The 16,075-nt window shown below is 41.1% G+C and overlaps 1 protein-coding gene across 2 annotated transcripts in view; it reads right to left on the reverse strand.

The window, feature by feature from the left end:
* Nucleotides 1–15,188, reverse strand: part of Rap1a (RAP1A, member of RAS oncogene family) — a 76,845-nt gene extending 61,657 nt beyond the window's left edge. Inside the window, exons 1-2 of one of the 2 annotated variants that reach the window (XM_029537380.1) lie at nucleotides 15,046–15,144; nucleotides 7,621–7,702 (exon numbers count right to left, since the gene is read on the reverse strand). The gene's annotated coding sequence lies outside the window, so the exon portion shown is untranslated. Of the gene's footprint in view, nucleotides 1–7,620; nucleotides 7,703–15,045 lie in introns of both variants that reach the window. The other variant, XM_021195671.2, reaches the window with a different exon arrangement.
* Nucleotides 15,189–16,075: the final 887 nt, after the last annotated feature.

Below are 16,075 nucleotides of genomic sequence, written 5' to 3' on the forward strand. Positions count from 1 at the left end.
AGCACTGACTGCTCTTCCAGAGGTCCTGAGTTCAATTCCCAGCAACCACATGGTGGCTCACAACCATCTGTAATGGGATCTGATGCCCTCTTCTGGTTTGTCTGAAGGTAGTGACAATATATTCACATACATGAAATAATCAAATGAATAAATCTTTTTTTAAAAATCCATTAAACATTAGTTTAGCAGAAAAAAATGACATTATTAAAAAAATCAAAGTATTATATAAAGTTATCTCTTTAAAAAGCCTATCAAATTACATTAGTCTCTGGTAAAACAAACAAACAAACAAATTTAATTTTTTTTCTTTCCAACACAAACTTTCTCGTTCTGTCTAGGCTTACTGTACTCCTAGAGAGATGGTACACCCCAAGAAACTGTGAGCATTAGCATTACTACGAATGATGGCAGACGCATCATCATCTCTCTGAAGGCCTGTGAGCTACAGCAGCCCATACAGGGCACTCACCTCCTTCAACATTAACCTACCTCCTCATGGCCCACATTTCATCATTTCTGCTGTGAAAATAAATGATTTACCTACATCTAGAAAAGCAACTCTATCGCATGCCAAGTATTCTACAGTAAACCTCTATTAATATCCCTTCACGTCTCCAACTTCCCTCTGTCATCTTACTTTAATTTCTAGGTGGGCATCCATTCCTTAAGATTAAAAATAATGGTGAACTTAAGTTTGTTATGCAGTGTTGGGCTGGTTTCCCTGGGAGGCCTACTCTTTTCTGAATGATCAATGGATCTGAAGGTAGGTGGGAGGCGTGGATTGGGAGGAGAAGAAGAAGGGGAAACTTCAGTAGAGATGTATGAGAGAAGAAAAAAATAAAAAAATAAAAAGAAAGTATCTGATTTTCACTGCCCTCTGGAGTTTTAAAGAGCATTTTATTATAAGTACTTTAACTCTCACTGAGGAAGGGGATAACAGAAAAAAAACTAAAGTAACTTTTTTCTTTTTTCATATATCGATTTATAATATGTATGAGTGTTTTGTCTACATGTAGATACATGTACCACATGCATGCAGTTCCCACAAAAATCAGACGAAGGCATCAGAGCCCCTGAAACTGGAATACCAGCTGGTTGAGAGGCATCATGTACATGCTGGGAATGGAACCCAGGTCTGGAAGAGCAGCAATGCTTTTAATAGCTCCAGCCTGACTTAGCAGTCATTTCTGAAGAAACTTTCTAGACTGTCTAGACCTAAGAGGAAAACAGTGTAGTTTTACTAAAGAACAGATAACTGGTACAGAGATAGTTCCTTGTTACTAAGTCCTTCGTTCATGTTTTTAAGCAGGACATACACAATTACTGAGCATCTATTTTTTTTTGCCTTATGCTACTCATCTTTTGGGAAGCTTTGTATCGGCATAATAATACTTAGAGCTGTGTGAGTTTTCATAAAGCACACAATTACCTTTATTTTAATCCCTTATAAAATCCTACGATAACAATGCCCTGGTTGGTTGTTTTGTTTTGGTTTTTTTTTTCAACTTGACCCAAGCTAGAGTTATCTGTAAAGAGCAATCTCAACGGAGACCATACCTCCATCCAGCCTCCTATAGGCAGTTCTGTAGGAAATGTTCTTGACTGATGATGGATATGCATGGTTCCAGACAACAGGGGGGCTGTGCCCTCCAGGAGGAGCAATCAGTAAGCAGTGTTCCTCAGTGGCTTCAGTTCTGGCTTCAGGGTCCTACCCTGAGTTCTCTCAGTGAGCTGAGTAGTAAGCTGAAATAAACACTTTACTCTCCAAATCACTTTTGGTCAGGGGCTCTCTCACACTTAATACAAAGCTAAGACAGAAACTGCTATCAGATCACTGAGTACTGCTGTGGTAGATATAACCATGTATTTTAGGGAAGATTGCAGAAAGAATTCAGAACTTTGGGTTAGAAAAGTCATTGAGTGTTCAAAACTTGGCAAGCTGTTTACCTGGAGGATAATGCTAAGAGCAGTCAGTGCTCTTAACCATTCTGATTGGTATAAAGTGGAATCTCAGGGTGATTTTGATTTACATTTCTCTGATGTCTAAGAATGCTGAACATTTCTTCTTCTCATTCAAGAGTCCTCTGTTTGGAATTCTCTGTTTAGCTCTGTACCCCATTTTTTAATTGGGTTATTTGGTTTTCTGAGTCTAACTTCTTGAGTTCTTTATATATTTTGGATACTTAGCTGAAATGCCCAACAGTGGGGATATGGAACCTCAAGAGACCACCTCCAGTAGTTAGACAGGGTCTCCTGTGGAGGGATGAGGTCACCAACCCACCTTCAAATTTTCTGACCCAAAACTGTCCCTAAAAGAAATTCAGGGACAAAAATGGAGCAGAGAGTGAACAAATGGCTGACCAGTGACAGGTCCAACTTGGGATCCATCCCATGGGTAAGGACCAAACTCTGACACCATTACTGATGCTATACTGGGCTTGCAGACAGAAGCCTAGCATGGCTGTCCTCTGAGAGGCTCTACCAGCAGCTGACTGAGACAGATATAGATACTCACAGCCAAGCATTGGACTGAGGTCCGGGGACCCCTATGGAAGAGTTAGGGGAAAGACTGAAGGAACTGAAAGGAATGGCAACCCCACAGGAAGACCAACAGTGTCAACTAACCTGAACTCCTGGGATGGTCTGAACCAACTCCACATCCCATCCCCTGACCCCCTCATATATAGCAGAGAACTGCCTTTTCTGGCCTCAGTGGGAGAGGATGTGCCTAATCCTGTAGAGACTTGATGCCTTAGGGAAGGGGGAGGTTTGGAGAGGGGGGGGAGGCTTTGGGGGGAGGAGGAGGGCTCTCAGAGGTGAGAGGGATGAGAGGAAGACCTCTGCAAAGGGGGCTGAGAGGAGGACAAAATTTAGAATGTAAATAAATAAAAGAATCTGTAGTAAAGTAAATTAAGAAAAAGAATCTGTAGTCTTTTTAAAGGTGGTAGTAGTGTGCACCTTTAATGCCAGGCAGAAGCAGGTGGATCTCTGTGAGTTTGAGGTCAGCCTAGTTTACAGAGCTAGTTCGACGACAGCCAGGGCTACACAAAGAAATCCTGTCTTGGAAAAAAAAAATTATATATATAATATATATTCTGGTTAGCTGGAGCTGTGATTAAAAAAGACCAACAGCACAAGTAAAAACCTTTGCTTTCTGGGTTGTCATTTAGCTGAAGCTGAAATTGTTTTGAAGGCATCAAGGGGTTATGGAGAGCAGCTGAGGCATGGCACTGTGAAAAAGGCCCCTTGTGAAGGTGAACCTTCAGTTGCAGTAGAAGCCTCAAATTGAAGAGCGCCCCATAGAGAGAAGTTGAGGTTTGGTACCATGAAGCTGGCTTAGAGCACTGAAGAGATCCCAGGAGAGGCTATGAATGAAGGTGCAGCCCAGTTACAGGGGAGATCCCAGTACCCTGTCAGCACTACCAAAGACAGCAGTGGCCTTGGAGTGGACCTGGCCGTGATCCTAGGAAACAAGCTATGTGTGCTGCAGCAAATGGAACCAGAGAAGTGGTCCAGGCCCTTTGAAGCCCAGAGGATCAAAAGTAGGTCCCAGATGTCAAACTACTGAACTCTTTACACTGTAGAAGTTTAGTACCACTTGATTTGACTGTGACAGTGCCCCGGTTCTTCCCCCATAGAGAAATATGCAACCCATTTTTGATTTTACAAGAGCTCACAGATGATAAGACTTCAGAATTTTAGAGACAGAAATCTTGACAGACTTAGGAATCTGAGAAAAAGTGGATATTTTAGAGAAGCTCTGGATGTTTTAGAGAGGTTTAGAATTTTAAAAAATGATATATGAGACTAAACGTTTAATGTGAATGCTTTCAGATTGTAGGCTTTTAAAAACTGGAATGTTTTATATTGTGATAATGATATTAAGTGCCCCTGTTGAGGGTGGTTTGTTGTTATTTTATCAACCTGACACAAGCTAAAGTTATCTAGGAAGAAGAGCATTAATTGAAAACAATACCTCCATTCAGACTGCCTGTAGGTAAGTCTATAATGTATTTTCTTGATTAATGACTGATGTAGGTGGGCAGATGTCACCCTTGGGCAGGTGGCCCTGAGTTGTATAAGAAAGCAGGCCAATAAGCAAGCCAAGAGAAGCAATCCATGCTCCTCTGAGTTCCTCTGTTTCAGTTCCTGTCTGCAGGTTCCTGCCTTGACTTCCTTCTGTGATGGAGTGTGAGCTCAGAGTTGTAAGATGAAATAAACACTTTCCTCCCCAAACTGTGATAACGTCTGTTACTGTATCTTAACACTAGCAAGCTAAGACAACCAGTATCTACTTTAGAGACTTACTATGCAGTTTAAGTGGAATGATAAGACTTCTACCAGCAAAGAAATATTAGTTCATTTCTTTACATTTCCAAGGAGATTATAAAATTTATCAGCAGTTTCTAACCTTCCTATGAAAGGTCTCTATGGATTCCATGTTCTTAAAGAGCTTTTTATACCAAGTACATTGGTACTTTGCTAGTCAGATTAAGTAAAGGCTAATCAGAATTCTCAAATTTTTAGACTTAAAAACTAATGTAATTCAATGCTAAGTTCTCCCCACCATAAACAACAACAACAAAAAAATTCCACAGACTCTCACATACTAGGCAAACATTCTGACATTAACTATAAGTTAATGAGTGATAGAAGCCAGGCCCAAAGACTTGAGTCTACATGTTACCAGTTTAAAAAAAAAGATAGCCAATAGTTTGTGTACATACTTCTATTCACACACACACACACACACACACACACACACACACACACACACACACACACACACANCAGAGGCAGGGGGAGTTCTTTTACTTTAGACAGAGGATTTCTGCTGTGTAGCTAGGTAGCCCTGGCTGGCATAGAACTCAATGTGTAGAGTAAGATGACTCTAAATTCAGATCCTCCTGAATTGCCTTCCCAAGGGCTGACATTAAAGGTGTGCACTACCATACCAAAAATACACAATTTTATTAGGCTTTTTGCAATACTAAAAGTAATTTATTCTGATCTCTGTAGATTCCTGGAGAAAACAGTGATGTTGTATTTAAAAATTAGAAAGAAAAAAGTGATATGGGGGGGAGGGCTCAGCTGGGCAGGTGAGAGGACCCTATATTAAACCTCAAAAACTCACATAAAGCTGGACTGGGCAAGGTGTCTCTGTAATCAATCCCAGTACACCTATGGAGGAGAGAGGAGAACTCAAAACTCAAATGACAGGCCAGCTGTCTTGACATAGCAAACAAGAGAACTTCATCTCAAAACAAGGTGGAATGTAAGGCCTAACACCAAAGGTAGTCCTCTAATCTCCACCTCCACACAGGAGCCATGGTTTGGGCCAGTGCTCGTAATATGTAAACACACAATGAGAGAGATGGGGTGTGGGGATTAACAGATGAGAAACTGCAGATCTGTTTTCAGCTAGTATTCTTGTGACACTCGCTGCCTTCAGACAAATGTTACACATACCTATCCACATAGGAGTGATGAGCAGTGCACCTTCCCTTTCTGTTTATCACAGAACCCAAACCATTCCACAGTCCTATGTGATTTGTTCCCTACCAGCCTCACTGGCTTCAAACCTGTGGCATAAAAGTTAGAGTCTCACACACTTTAAGTCACCTCATGTAAAAATAGACAAATAAGCCAAACCAGCTACTGAGACTGGCATAGTGCAGTAGACTCACCTGAGTTCAGGAATTTGGGGGTAGTTTAGGCAACATATTAAGACCCTACCTCTTAAAACTAAAACAAAAAGGGCTTTAACTGAGTAATTTTAATAATATACCCTAAAATGGTAGCTGAACAAACCTTAACAAGGGACTAAGACTGGAGCTCGGTGGGGAGTACTTGCCTGGCCACACGCAGTCCAGGGTTTTAATTCCTAGCATCTTAAAGATTTTATTTCTGAATTTAGACATTATTTGGAGAAAAAAAAAAACATTAAGAAAGGAGAACTGGTTTAAAAATATAAACATCTTAAAACTACAAGAGAGTTGTTTGGTTTTCAAATGTATAATACTAAGAACCTAACTCACAGTTCATATTTATATCAAAAGTCAGATCAACTTTGCATACTGGTTTTTCAGCCAAGTGGAAAGTACTAGAGTCAGGTACTAGAATGACTAAAATTGGGTCCAAAAGCTCACTTAAAAAACAGACACAGAGAAAACTTGCAACAGGAAGACTGGGAACGTTTACATGCTTTCTCTGAAGGTCAGCTTCCCCGTTCGGGAGCTGTTCTCTATCTCACTTCCTTGACTTCCAGGCTGCCATAGTGTTAAAGGCCTGGTGGCACACGCCTTTAATCCCAGCACTTGGGAGGCAGAGGCAGACAGATTTCTGAATTCAAGGCCAGCCTGGTCTAAAGAGTGAGTTCCAGGACAGCCAGGGCTACACAGAGAAACCCTGTCTTGAAAAACAAAATCAAAAACAAAAAAAACTAAGAATTCTCTATTAACTAATTAAACTAAACACTTCACAATAGTAAAGAAAATTAAATTTCTACACAAGTTGTACATTTTTTAGAAAAACAAAAATATTACTATTTGGCTGTCCTAGAACTAGCTATTTAGACCAAGCTGGTCTTAAATTCATAGACATCTGCCTGCCTCTGCCTCCCATGTGCTGGGCTTAAAGGCATGAACCACTACACCCAGGGAAGGTATTTTTATATGTATGAGTATTTTGCCCACATCCTGCAGTATGCAGAGACCAGAACAGGGTACTGTGTCCCTTGGAACTAGAGTTACAAGCAACGTGGGTGTTGGGGACCAAACCCGGGTCCTCTACAAAAGCAGCCAGTGCTATTAACTAAGCATCTCTGCAGAGCATACCTCTGTTAAATCAATATCCCATTCTTCATCTTCTGAACCTTCTGACTTTTCATACGCCACTCCTGACACAAAGAGTGTCTCCCATACCCTCTCTCCTAAGTACTATACACCACGGTTCACTTGTGTCTCTATTAGCTCATGTAAACAAGGTCACAACAGCGAGGTACCTCCCCCTTCTGAAACTGGCCAAAATAATTAACAAATTAGCTGTTTTTTTATTAAATGCCTATTATAAGCCAAGCAGCCTTACACATTATTTCAAATCTTTTCAACAAACTTATGGTGTAGGGACTACTATTGTTATGATCTTTTAAAAATAAGAAACCAAGGTTTAGAAATATCAAATCATCAAGTTAATAACATGGACTTTGTAAGTGATGAAGCAAGGTTCTGGACTAGGCTTACCTAACTCCAGAGCCATTAGTAAACACTGTTTATTAAGTCAGAACAATATGTCTGTCTGTCTGTCTGTCTGTCTCTCCCTCCCACCATCCCTCTCCACCCCCCCACCTTTGTGCAAGAAAATAAACTTTCTCGTATTCATCATTTTAGAAAATAAATAAATAAATAAAATGCACAATGCTCAGAATGCAACGCCATTGTCTATTTTGTAACAGACCACTTTCATCTAAAATATTTTAAAAGAAATTCACTTCAACTTTTTCAAAAGAACTGTAAATTTCCACTCTTAGTGTTCCACATTCTTAATAATATGAAGTCTGAGGTATAACCATGAAGACTCAAACATGGATCGATCCCACTGGCAAAAACTGTAAAAACTAACCTGCTCAATGCCACCGAGGGTGCAGCAAGACAGACAGGGCAACTACCCTTTGAGCCTGAGATCCCATTTCTGGGAATCTAGCCTAAAGCAAAGGGAGGAAGGAAAAGACAAAAACAAATGCAATCAATGATAAATGTACAAAGTGTCTCTCCATTGTTTAAAATAGTAGTATGATAAATAGGCAACCTTAAAGCTCTAAACCTAGGGACCAATATTCCATACAGATAGGAAAAGTAATAACTAAATAGTATAAGACACAAATCTAACTTTTATAAAAAGAAAAGGCTATACACACAGAGGAAAAACTGGAAAAATCCATACTGAAAGCCTGCTGTGGTTTGCGCTGTGTAATGGGACCATCAAAAACAGTAGATTTCTTCTTTACCGTTATGTTCTTTACAAAACTTGCCACGTGTAATCTCCCTCCCTCTCTCTCTCTCTCTCTCTCTCTCTCTCTCTCTCTGGGGAGGTGAGGGGGGCGTGTTAGATTAGTTGAAATAAGAACTACATTTCTCAGGACAAAAATCCCATCAGTCTTGTTTTGTTGCCAGGTTCTATTATGCCCATGGTTACTTTTAGATTGTATAAAGGACGCTATGTGAAACTCAATAGTATTTATGAGGCTACACAAGGCCTATCATTCAATGGGCAGCCAAAATCCCAAAAGCAGATTTTCTATGTATGACTGTTGAAAGTGAATGCCAAATTAATCCAAACTCTCACATGCAAAATAGGAAAACCAGAATACCTACCCTCACTGTGCAAACTAAATATATTATTGTTTCTTAGAAGTACGTCAGTTAGGTCTATAAGGAAGAAATTTGAAAATAAACCAGGCTAGTTCCTAGAGTTCACTAAGAATACAATCCGATTTATGTTTTTGGTGTATCCACACATCCATCCATCCTAACTAGGTATTTTAGTGACACAAGATGATTTTAATTGATGTGGGGAAAAATATTAAAAATCTGTTCTACCAAAAATAAAAAAAGAAGAAAAAGAAAGAAAAGAAATCCCAAACCTTGACATTAAACATAAAATTAAAACCAATAGCTTAACAAGGAAACAACTCCAGTATATTGTGTGTGTGTGTGTGTGTGTATTGAGTTACATCACAATCTATAATTTTTATTTTACTATATTTTTGACAACTAACGGATAGTATTTATGAAGCTGCACAAAGCCCATCATTTAACAGACAGCCAAGTACTAAAAAGTAGTATTGGTTAAAAAAAAAAAAAAAGAAGAAAAAGAAAACATGAAATACTACACATTTACATGTGTCCAATGAAGAGTTTAACTTTGACTCATCCAACCTTCTCAGCTGGTGAGATGGTACAGCAGCTAAAGGCGCCCGAGTTTGATCCTTGAGAACTGCATGGTGGAAGGAGAGATCCAACTCCTACAAGCTGTCCTGACATCCACACGTGCATCATGGCATGCACACAATAAAAACAGATCATAAATATGCGTAGTAAAAAACCTTTAAGGGGCTGGAGAGATGCTCAGAGTTTAAGAATCCTTAGTACCCTTCCAGAGAACTAGAGTTCAGCTCCCAGCACCCATGCAATGGCTAATGACCATCATAACTCTAGTTCCAGGGATGTGACACCCTCTACTGGCTTATTCAACCAGACACTCATTTGGTACACAGACATACACACAGGCAAAACACCCATACACACATAAAGTAAAATAAAAAAAATTTATACTTAAGACATTGGTTCAATGTTAGTGAACCAATGGTTCATGAATGTATACATGGTTGTCTATGTATACATGAATGTCAATGGTTAATGAAAGTATATAATACTTTTACATTTGAACTGAAAAGACAGTTTCAAACACATCCAATAGATTTGTGCTAGATTATAAACTACATAAAATTCTAAAATTAGTGCTAAATGTCAACTACTACAAGACTTAATATAGAACTTGCTGTCTTAATGTTGCCTTATATCACCAGCCTATCTGGAACAAAATGATTTTATTTATAAGTGAATTTAAAAATATCACTGAAAATACAGTGTCTGAATGTGCTCTGTAGTCAGCACATTTGGCAGTCTACATTAAGAGATCCCCTACTATTCACTTGTGGCAGCATCAACACCATCAGGGCTCTGTCCAACAGCTGCATCTAGTTCTTTGTACCTCTGTAGTTTCACCTCTAAAAGCTAAACCACAGTCTTATCCCGAGCAAAAATATTTTTCACTTGCACAATAACTCATTATAAAACAGCACTGAAAATAAAAACATGAATAAGGGGCTTAGTGGTTAAGAAGACTGATTACTCCTCCAGAGGCCCCAGGTTCAATGCCTAGCACCCGCACGGTGGATCACAACCAGGTACAACTCCAGCCCTGCAGAACAGACATGTTCTTCTGGCCTCCTTGGAAACCAGGCATACATGTGACACACAACATACACAAAGGCAAAACACACATGTACATAAAAAAATGTGAAGACCATAATAAGTAGCATGCTTGATAATAAACTTTTGAGTTAATAGTGAGGCCCTTTAAATTGATAATTAATTCAAAAGTGGTTTTTATCAGTTTATTATACTTTAATGTTCTTAGGAAATAGGACTAAACTGTATTATGTCCTTAAACCAAACATACGATTTACATGCTTTAAGTTTTGTTCACCCTATCAATATGAACTAAATAAGCTAAAAAAAAAAAAAAAAAAAAAANCCTTTAAATTGATAATTAATTCAAAAGTGGTTTTTATCAGTTTATTATACTTTAATGTTCTTAGGAAATAGGACTAAACTGTATTATGTCCTTAACTCCCTCTTCTGGAGTGTCTGAAGAAAGCTACAGTGTACTTACATATAATAAATAAATAAATCTAAAAAAAAAAAAAAAAAAAAAAAACTAGCAAAAATTGAAGTGACTACAAAAAGATTCTTTCAGATTTATCTACAGAAAATTGATATGCCCTAAGTAAGCTAAGTACTCTTTTTAAAAAAGTCACTCACTTGTATAATAACTAAAGTTTATTTCATAAAACAGTTAATTTCCCAGATGTACATCAGATACTTCTGAAAAATAATACTAAAAGGACTATTTTTATTCCTCTTATGAAAGTACACCATTTCTTATTTTAGTTTTACGTTAGTAATCACACAACTTCCCTTTTTATATTGGTGCCTGTGTGAGCGCACGTCGGACCCCTCACCCTGAAAGGCCTACTTTCAAGAAGAAATGAGAGCACGGCACAGTTCTTTGCTGAACTGCTTGGCTGATCAGAACATAATAATGAATAAAGCTAACCTTATGTTTAATACTCATTAGGATCATTTAACTTTGAAACAAATTAACCAGTCATCTCAAAACTGTATGCCCAGGGGAGGAAGGCCAAAACCCCTTACTGTGTCACCATAACTGTTACCACAAAGTCTCAAATGTAAATAAGTATATGAAATTCTAAAAGGCACATAAAAATTACTACTTGTGATATGTACACACACAGGCATGCACAAAGGATGCTTTGACTTCCTCTCATTTACATATAAAAGCTTAAATATTTCTATTTAATGCTAGTATTTTCTACAAGATAAAAACTACATTAATGCAGTAATTTTCACTACAACATTGAAATGAACATAAAATACTTGAACTATGCTGTAACTTTTCACAAGTGATTTAACTTAATTTGAAAAAGTACATTTAGGAGAAGTTTATGTTCACAATTTTAAATGTGCCAGAATATTAAGGTAAATGCTTTGTACAAGTTATTGCTATTGACCATCTGAAATGAGAGCTGTCTGGTGCTAAGACCCTTGTACACTGAGCTGGCTCTGTGGCCATTCCCTGGACCTCTAGCACATGCTACACAGTGCTAGGTGCTTTCTGGGTTCTCCCTCCCTTTACAGATGGCGAAATTTTGGCTCAGACCAAGTCAAGCCATCTAAATTCCAGAATCAGAAATGCTGAAACAAAGCCTTGGTGGTGTGATTTTCTATAAAAAATAAACCGGTATTATTCTCCTCTTAAAACTAAATAAAATGTCAAAGATTCAAAGGTGACCTTGCATAACACAACAACAGTCTATTTTCAAAATAACAGGCACTACAACAATTTAAAATTCAACTGCTCTTAGCTAAGGACTACTTGATGAAATTTATTGTCAAACATGTAAGATTCTAAAAACATCATACAAAACATAAATTATAGAAGACAATAAAAACTCCTTATAGAAGTAACTGCCAGAATGAACAAGTAGAAGCTTTTTTTAAGTAAGACCATCAAGTACCCACAAAGTTCACAGTAACAGAAAGCACTGTCAAGACTCAGTTACTTCACTATTAGATTATAAAACACAGAAGAATGTAAAGGTTCCCTGGGAGCAAAGGCCCTCTAATTCATCCCTATATCCCAATAATTAGCACTCCATGAAAAGCAAAGATGAGCTAAATTCAACCTGTCTGAAACCAATCGTCTGTGGTGGTAACACCCAATGAAAACTAAACTGCCATGAAACTTGTGCTCAGAAACACGACTGTTAAAACTAGATGACCAACTAACTATATGTCTATTCATATACTGATCCTTTCAGAAATAAATCAGAAAGAAATATTCCAAAAGAAAAAAAAAATGTTGCCTAGACACTGTGAACCATCATTGTTATTTTAATGGGGAGGGGAAGATACCTACATGCTCAACAGAAAGAAGATGGACTATTTTAGCATGGCTGAAAGGTTAAAACGGAAGGCATAGGGCAGGATGTAACTTGGTTACTAGGCATTTGCCTAGCAAGTGCAAGGACTTGGGTTCAATCCCCAGAACATTAAAAAAGAAAAGGAAAAAAAACTTCCTAGATCCTACTCTTTCCTTCCTTCCCCAACCTGAGTTAACTTCCACACAATAGTCAGAAGGATGTTCATAAACTTAGGTCAGATAAGGTCTCTCTTCTACTCTGGCTCCCCCATCTCATTAATCCAAAAGTCCCATTACTGAGCACAAGGGCCCCTGTTACTTCTCTAACCTCAAGCCCTCTTCTTGCCCTGCTTACTGTTCTTACACCACACTGCCGTCCTAGCTTTATGCTGGAGGGTCTTTGCCCTAGCAGGCCACTCTTCCTGTCATCTTTTTGCATCCGAGGAAGCACACATCCCTCCTCACTTCTTCAGGTCTTCCCTGACAGCGCTCTTCTCTAGCCCATCCCCAGTACTCACCCTTCCACACAGCTCTAACACCTGACACTACATTTACTTGGTCACGGTCTGTCCCTCCTGCTGAAGGGATGGGAAGGGACGGCAGCAAGAACTCCTTATCCACACAGCAGACATTCAATTAAGTACTTCCTGAATGTTGCACAATAAACTACATGAAAACCACACATATGAACAAACTTGGAAGAGGGAAAAAAAAAGAAATTATTTGATTTTTCAAATGCTCATATTACTAAAACATAGATTACTAAACATAAAAGCCTGATTAGTCATGATTATGAGTTGAGGGGGTCAAAATATACTAGGGAGTATTGGTTTAAAAATGGCTACTGGTTAGAGCCGGGGATATAGCTCAGGGGCAAAGTGCTTGCCAACATGCTTGAGGCTCTGGATTAGCTCCTCAACACTACAAACAAAATGACTGCTAAAAGTTCCCTACGTGGAGCTGGGTTTCATCCCCAGCACCACATAAACCAGGCAGGGAAGTCTATCCCTGCCCAAGCACTCTGGAGGTAGAGGCAAGAGAATTAGTAGTTCAAGGTCTCCCTCAGTTACACACTGAGCTCCAGGAGATTGGGGGGAGGGGAGGGGAGGTTACTAAGAACTTTCCCTCATAAAGCTGTAATCAATCTTAAACCTTGTTCCAAAACCCCCAGAATTTAAGGTGAAAGCACAATCACACCTGAGGCACAGAAAGTGTGCACTTCTGCAAGGTTTTAATACGAAACCGAGTAATGTCGGATCTCAGCTCACTGTAAGATCAGTGTCTGTGGGTGGCTTTAGAGGGTCCAGAAGCTAAATACAAAATTCTGTGGATAAGTGTCTGTTTTGTTTTTCCTAGGCAAAGGAAGAGTTCATATATTTCACCATATTCTAGAAATGGTCAAGAATGACGTTTTTAATAACGGAAGCAGAATGCAACATTTAACATAATGGTTCCTCTCAAAGAGATAAGAGATGTGTAAACAGACCACTCAACTCGCTCAACTAACGCTGGACAGGTATAATCCTTGCTAACACACACAATCATAACAGAACCTGAAGTAGCAAGGAACTAAACTAAACAAGAGTCACTGAAACACCAAACTAAGAAAGAATATACGAAAATGTAAATTTGATTTTGAAACAAAGTGTTACAGCAATGCATAAAGGCAGGAAAGAGTCTGGGACCTAATCTAGCACTTACTACTATACCAAAGTGTTACAGAAATCAATTACATCAAAAGAAAAAAAGTAGTCACAGGCATAGCTACCCCCACACACTCTGACAGGAAACTCAAAGAAAGTTTCCAAATCCTGTTTCCAGCATCATCTCTTCTAACCGCCCGCTTCTGAAGGCTAACTACCCTGGTTAATTCTGAGAGGCTACACTTTGACTCTAATAAAAACAGTATCTTCAGCCACCCAAGAAGCAGACAACAGTGGTTGGTACCTGTACCGCTTGGCCCATTAACCTCCTGCCCTTTTATTCCATTTCTTACACAGTACTTCCTTCAAAGCAGCGACAAAATGATTGTCCTTTCCCAACGGCAATACACTCACTGTTTCTGAACGATAGCTCTTTTTTCAAGGCATGAAAGGTCCCTCTAAACTCTAGTTTTCTATCCTGTGAGGAAATCTCAGGCGGGGGGGGGGGCCGGAGGCGGGGGACACAAGTGTCCTTCCTTGCTCTTCTCCTTACAACAGCCAATTACACAACTCAGCAGAAGACACTGTCCTTAACTTTGTGAGTAAGGCGACAAGCCACAATCCCACCACCCCACACTCCTCACACGCCCTCGGTGGAAGACCAGAATCACACCGTGGCCTCTTTCCTGACAAAATTCAGGGGAAGCAGCAGAGACCCGAGAGTCGAGAGCGACGCTGCAAAGGCGAACACATGGCAAGCGGCAGAATACAGAAGACAGGGAGGGCGGGAACCGGGCTGGCGGCGGAGTGGGACGCCGAGGTGTCAGCGCTCGGCGGCCGGGGCAAAGGCCGCGCGGAGGGCACCGCACCTCCCCGGCCGCGGGGACGACAGCCGCGCGGGCGCGGACACGCGTCCCATCTCGCGGCCCGCCCCTCGCGGCCGGTCCCGCAGGCCCCGCCGGGCGGCCTCGGTCCGCGGGCGTGGCTGGCTCCGGCCTCCAGCCGCGGCCCCTCCCGCCCGCCGGGCCCCCGGCCGCCGCCCCGGACTCGCGGACGGCTAAGAAGCGGCCACCGAGGTGCGGTCAGCCCGCGCCCCTCACTCGCACCCCGTACTCACCCCGCGGCCCGGCGCCTCCTCCACCTCCTCCTCCTCCCTCCTCTCGGCCGCGGCTCGGGCTCGGGCTCTGCACGGCGGCGGCAGGAGCAGCGGCCTCGGGAGCGGCGGCGGCGGCGCCTCCGGAACGCGCACGCACGCAGCACGCAGGCCCCGCCCCCCTGCCCTGGGCTCCGCCTTCCCGGCCGTGTCCGGAATCTATTTAAGGGAGCCGTTCTTCCCAGGGTCTGGGGGGAATAGTGTGCAGACAGGAACTGAGACCATGCCTTTGAGAAGGTGGTTAAGGCCAACATTGAAATGAAGAAGGAAAAAAAAAATTCAGAAAGAGAATTTTGAAGGGATGCAACCACGGGACAGCTGTTAGTTGAGTGCCTAGTAGGTTCCCCGATGCCTAGGCATATATAGGGAAAGTCACTTCTAGAGCTTTCATCCTCGTGACCCAGGAGAGGGAACACGAACAATAAAAAGAGTAGCAAAATTCACAGGTCACCAGGGAGGGCTTTGCATGCTTTTGTTCATGCTATGAAGAAACGAGCCTGGATGAGAACAACCTTCCTGAGCTGAGAGGACATCAGCCACAAACCCCGAGGTGGGGTGTGTCTGCCATATTTCACGACTGGCAAAAACCAAGCGAAAGGATGGATGAGCAGAGTCTATGGCCAAAGAGCAGAGCAGTGAGGCACCAAGATCTGGACAGATGACCAGACCGGGTGGAGCCTGTGGGCCATTGTAATGACAATAGGAAGCCCCGAGAAGAGGGTGGGCCCAGAAACAACTATATCTAGTTGATGTTTTTAAAGGTTAACCTTATGCAGGGCATGATGGTTTAACTCCTGTAATCCCAGCATTTTGAAAATAGGAGCAGGAGAATTGCCACGAGTTTGAGGTTAGCCTGGACTACACAATGAGTTTCAGGCCCATCAGGAGCTGGAGTGAGTCTCACTGTGTATGTAAAATATCCAACAGAAGCACAAATGACCACAGGGGAAGTCTAAGGTGGCTGTTCTCGTCCAATTGGTAAAGAGTAGTTATG

Source organism: Mus pahari, chromosome 4, assembly GCF_900095145.1.
Source record: "Mus pahari chromosome 4, PAHARI_EIJ_v1.1, whole genome shotgun sequence".
NCBI classification, from domain to species: Eukaryota; Metazoa; Chordata; class Mammalia; order Rodentia; family Muridae; genus Mus; species Mus pahari.